Here is a 6,293-nt window from a genome sequence, read left to right as displayed (position 1 = left end):
AACTGCAATACTGCTCCGAGCAGGACCTTCTGGAAATCAGTAATGAGTTTCAGAATTTGAAGAAAGGGAAATTGAGCGTTACTGAATACGCTACAAGTTTCACGGAAAAGATGAAGTTTATCCCATATTTGGTGCCTACAGAACTCTCTAAGGTCAACAAGTTTGCCCTTGGACTACCAGCGGACTATGGTCCAATGGTTAAGCAAGCAACCACATTGAAAGCCGCCATCTGGGCTGCTAGAAATGTTGAGACCCAGATCAGGGAAAAAGGTCTAGAAAGGTCAGAGGTTGGTGAGAAAAGGAAAATCGATGGATTTTCAGGGTCCAGCAAGAAAAGTAAATTCTCGAAGTCTAGTTCGAGAGGAAGTGGAGGAAAGGTAGAGGCGAAATGGTGCGAAAAGTGCAAGAAGAAGCATCATGGGAAGTGTGGCGGGGAAACCACATCCTACAAATGTGGAAAGCCAGGGCATTATGCCAACGAATGCACCTTCACCAAGAATGTTTGTTATGGTTGTGGTGAGGAGGGGCACATCTCAAGGGATTGTCCGAAGAAGAAGGAGGCAGCAAGACCCAACATTCTGCCAAAGCCAAAGGCGAGAGCATTCCAGATGACACTGGAAGCTGCTAAAGATGAAGCTGATGTCGCTTCAGGTACCTTTCTCGTTAACAAATTGCCTGCCCAAATTTTATTTGATTCTGGAGCCAACTACTCCTTTATATCGGATGAATTTGGTAGAAAACTAGCTTTGCCTATTGTGAGACTAGATAATGCTTTATTAGTCGAAGTTGCTAGTGGCAAGATTGTACCTGTTAGCCATCATATGAAAAACATTTTAATTGATTTGAATGGGAATAAGTTCCACGAGGAATTATTACCTATAGAACTTAATGGTTTCGACATCGTTTTCGGAATGGATTGGCTTAGTGCCAATGATGCCGAAATTTTATGCAAGAAGAAAATAGTGAAAGTAAATCCGCCTGGAAAGGAATCATTTATGGTGTATGGAGATAAACGCAGAGTAAATTCTGGAATCATTTCCCTAATGAAAGCCAGAAAGTGTTTGACCAAGGGATGTACATCATATTTAGCATTCGTGATCGATGCTAAGAAGGAAAAGAAGGTGATGCAAAATATTCCTGTTGTGTGTGATTATCCGGAAGTATTTCCCGAAGATCTTCCTGGATTACCGCCCGATCGACAAGTAGAATTTCGTGTTGACTTGTTGCCCGGAACAACGCCAATTGCAAAAACACCTTATCGATTAGCACCGACGGAGATGAAGGAGCTAATGATGCAACTTCAGGAGTTATTGGACAAAGGTTTCATTAGACCTAGTTCATCACCCTGGGGAGCTCCGGTGTTATTCGTAAAGAAGAAAGATGGAAGCATGAGGATGTGCATTGATTACCGAGAGCTGAATAAGGCAACAATAAAGAATAGATATCCGTTGCCGAGGATTGATGACCTATTCGATCAACTACAAGGTTCAAGTTATTTCTCAAAGATCGACTTGAGGTCAGGATATCATCAGCTAAAAGTTAGAGAGCAGGATATAGAGAAGACCGCATTCAGAACCCGATATGGACACTATGAGTTTTTGGTTATGTCGTTTGGACTAACCAATGCTCCCGCAGCATTCATGGATTTAATGAACAGGGTTTGTAATCCGTTCCTTGATAAATCTGTGATAGTGTTCATTGATGACATTCTGATTTATTCCAAAAGCCAAGAGGAGCATGGCAGACACTTGCGAGAAGTTTTGGAAGTCTTGAAGAAGGAGAAGTTGTATGCGAAGTTCTCCAAATGTGATTTTTGGATTCGAGAAGTCCAATTCTTGGGTCACGTGGTCAACCAAGAAGGTATAATGGTTGATCCAGCAAAGATTGAAGCTGTAATGAAGTGGGAACAACCAAAAAGTCCCACGGAGATTCGAAGCTTTTTAGGATTAGCCGGACCGAAGGTTTATCCAAGGCTTTTCTTCGATCTCTAGTCCATTAACAGCTTTGACCCACAAAGGAGCTACTTATGCTTGGAGTGATAAGCATAAAGAAGCATTCGAGAAGCTAAAGAAGAAACTATGCGAGGCACCGATACTTTCTCTACCCGATGGAGTTGAAGACTTCGCTGTTTATAGCGATGCGTCTGGTGTTGGATTGGGTTGTGTTTTGACCCAAAGAGATAAGGTGATCACGTATGCATCTCGACAGCTGAAAGAGCATGAAAAGAACTACCCGACTCATGATTTGGAGTTGGCAGCGGTAGTTTTCGCTTTGAAAATATGGAGGCATTACCTCTATGGCACGAAGTGCAAACTTTTCACTGATCATAAGAGTCTCCAATATCTCTTTAGTCAGAAAGAATTGAATATGAGGCAACGACGCTGGCTGGAACTACTTAAAGACTACGACTGTGAGATACTTTACCACCCCGGTAAAGCCAATGTTGTCGCTGATGCTCTCAGTCGGAAAGTCAATCTTGAAAGGAGAAGGCCAAGAGCGTTGAGAATTGAAGTTGTCTCGACTATTTTGGAAAGTATAAAGAAAGCTCAAGAGGAAGCTTCGGAGAAGAATGACCGAAAGGAGGAACGTTTGGGCAAAACGTTGGTGTTCGGTGTAAACAGTCACGGACTGAAGGTGTTCCAAGATCGGATTTGGATACCTAAGACAGGAGGAGTCAGAGATCTTCTGATGGAAGAAGCTCACAAGACCATGTACTCAATTCATCCCGGTAGCACTAAAATGTACAGGGACCTGAAACCCTATTATTGGTGGCCGACGATGAAGCTCGACATTGCGAAGTATGTGGCCGAGTGTGTGACTTCTGCAAGAGTCAAGGCACAACATCAGAAACCGTACGGGAGTTTAGAACCATTGCCTGTGCCTATGGGTAAGTGGGAAGACATTACTATGGATTTTGTCACTAAACTGCCCAGAACAAAGAATGGTCACGACATGATTTGGGTGGTCATCGATCGATTCACTAAGAGTGCGCATTTCATAGCAGCCAATGAGAAATGGTCTATGGAAAAGCTTGCGAATTCTTATGTGAAGGAAATTGTGAGACTTCACGGTGTTCCGCTAACAATTGTGTCGGATCGTGATAGTCGTTTCACCTCAGGATTTTGGAAAAGTCTACAAGAGGAATTGGGTACCAAGTTGTGTTTAAGTACAGCTTACCATCCGCAGATTGATGGTCAGAGCGAACGGACGATACAAACACTTGAAGATATGTTAAGAGCATGTACCTTGGAATTCCTAGGTAATTGGGATGAACATTTACCTTTGGTAGAATTTTCCTCTAATAATAGTTTTCACTCGAGCATAAAGATGGCACCTTATCAAGCTTTGTATGGACAGAAGTGTCGTACGGCGTCTTGTTGGCTTAAGGCTGGGGTAAAGCAGTTTATGGGGCCAGAGATAGTCCATCAAACTGCTGAAAATTTGAAAATAATTAGGGAGAGAATGTTAGCAGCTCAGGATCGTCAAAAGAGTTATGTTGACAAAAAGCGGACCGATGACTTTTGAAGTTGGAGATTCGGTTTTGCTTAAAGTCTCGCCGTGGAAGGGACTTATAAGATTTGGAAAAAGGGGAAAGTTAAGTCCAAGGTTTATTGGACCGTTTAAAGTTCTTCAGAGGATTGGGAACCAAGCTTACAAGCTCGAACTACCAGAAGAACTGAATGGAATTCATAACACTTTCCATGTGTGTTATTTGAGGAAGTTCACGGGAGAAGTTCCCGACATAATTCCACTTTCAGAGTTGAGGATCGATGAGAACAAAAGGTTGATTGAGGAACCGGAGGCAATTGTTGACCGAAAGACTAAGAAATTGCGACGTAAGATGGTGGAGTTAGTGCTTGTCCGATGGAAACACACGAATGGGCCAAATCTCACCTGGGAGACGGAGAGTGACATGATGAGTCGCTATCCGTATTTGTTTGCTGGTGTGTGATTCCGGGGACGGAATCATTCTAAGGTGGAGAGAATTGTAACGCCCGTGTTTCTAGGCTTGCCATTTTTAGCAATGTAATAGTCTAGGTTAACCTTGTAACTCAACTTGAAATAATAAGAATGTATTATTTGTGAATTATTTGAATTATGTGATTTATGTGTGTATTTTCTTAATTTTTATAATTTAATGAATTAAGAATAAAATAAGCGTCAAAATTTAAGTGTGAGATAAGCCCGACATCTTTGCATAAAGTTGTAGTGGTCGAAACAAGGATTCTGGAGATATAAGGAATGCCAAAATCCGAGTTATAACGAAGAAGTTATGACCTGTCGAAGTTTCGCGACAGAACCGACACGACGCCGAGTGACGTAAAATATGAATTTAAGATAGAGCGATATTTAGCCTTAGCGATCCAAACGAAAGTCATAGATTTCGTTAAACCGAGAGCGTGCATAAAAGGAACGCCCAAATCTAACTTCGTATGAGGAAGTTACGATTTTATGAAGTTTCGACTTAGCAGTATACAGCCCGAATACTCGATTTGAGATCGAGCGGTTTTTAGCCGAAACAATCTAAATGAGAATCGAAGATCTTGTTGTTAGTAGCGAAGCAATGAAAAGTTAGGCGAGAACGGACGTCAGACGAAGAAGTTATGAATTTATAACGAAGTTTTTCTGTCCCGGCCTTCTAAAAATAAATAATAAAAATAAAAGTCAAAATTAGCCGACGGAGTCTAAATGAAAGTTGTAGAGTATGGTCTGACCTTCGCGTGGATATAAAGAATGTCGAAAACGGAGCTTGTATGCGAAAGTTACGCAATTTAGAAGTTTGACAAGTCAATTACGCCCCGCGTAATTTGAGTACGCCCCGCGTACTCAGTCGGATGCAACTTGTCTGACCAATACTCGAGTGCCACCAGTCGACGCACGCAGTGACGTCAAAGTACGCCCTGCGTAACCCGAGTACGCCCCGCGTAATCCCAGACCCAGCAGCCTATAAATAGAACTCGAATTCAGCCATTTTCTCTTGTTCAAACTCTTCCCTCTCTCTAAGTTTTGCCTCGTTTTGCGTGCCGTTTATACCCCAAAGCCCCGGTAATATTCCCGAGCCCCGAAGCAAGATCCGAAGCCCCGAGGATCCCAAAGAGCGTTATTCCCGAGCCGAAACGCTGCCCGCGAGGAGCCCGGTTTTGTGAAGATCTTCCAGATCTACGGAGAAACACCTCTTCTGCAAGCCGTAGTGCTGCCAGATCATCTTTTGATCAAGTGAGTGTGTAGTTATTTTCATTCCAACGCAATATTATGAAGTATTTCATATAAAATACGTGTTAGGTGTATATATTTGGTTGTTATACGTGTGAGTGTATATTCACTCTCTTCTATCTTATAGATATGATGTATTCTCTATGAAATACGTGTTATGTGTGTATGCCTCATCTGTTATGTGGAATATGTATTGCTTAAAGCATGTTATACAGGTTTTTAAACTATGTATAAAAACGTATATTTTTATCTACTAATATGTTAGGTAGAACATGGGTAGATAATTGGTGTGTAATAAACAGATGAGAGGCCTCGGTGTTATTGGTGTTATTCTAGTCATTCAGCAGAGTATGGATAACGACCACGGACTATTCTAGACTGTCCTGTGGAACACTAGCAGGCTCATTACCTGTAGGTGTTGTGAACGACGTGTTCACCGGTGTACTCTATCCCCCACATAGTTGCCTTTAGGACACTTAATGTTGAGGAAGCCCCTCTGCAGTAATGTCCGTCCCGATGAAAAATCCTGAAATAGGTTCCTTATAATAGACGTTATTTTTAGGAACGTAAGGTGAGGATAACGGGAATGGGTAATCGGGTTTATTGTTGATTGTTGAAATTAAATATAATTATTGTGGGTTGAAAACCCTATATGCTCACCAGGCTCCCAAGCCTGACCCACTCAGTTGATTTATTTTACAGGAAGTGGCGCAAGAGCTTAAGATGGGCGAACATCAAGTTGTTTTGTTTACAAGTCTGTATATGTACATATTTGTTGAATGACTTGTAATGCTATCGTTTATGCTTTATGATCTGTATCGGAACATGACATCCCGACTTTTGATTGTGAAATGAAATCATATTTCTTTATGAAATGTTTTGATAAATATCTATTTTATCATGTTTTGTTTTTGGGAACAAATTCCGCATCTCTTTTAAAATTAAAAGGATTTACTCTGAAAATTATTTTAAAAAGCATAAATGAAATCGGTCTTTTCTGGCCGAGATTTTGGGGATGTCACAAAGAGGCTCATCGATCGAAGTTCTCGATCCATCCCGGGGCCACTAAGATGTATTTG

Source organism: Lactuca saligna, chromosome 9 (assembly GCF_052625555.1).
Source record: "Lactuca saligna cultivar CGN05327 chromosome 9, ASM5262555v1, whole genome shotgun sequence".
In the NCBI taxonomy this organism is placed as follows: domain Eukaryota; kingdom Viridiplantae; phylum Streptophyta; class Magnoliopsida; order Asterales; family Asteraceae; genus Lactuca; species Lactuca saligna.
This window is presented reverse-complemented; position numbering follows the sequence as displayed.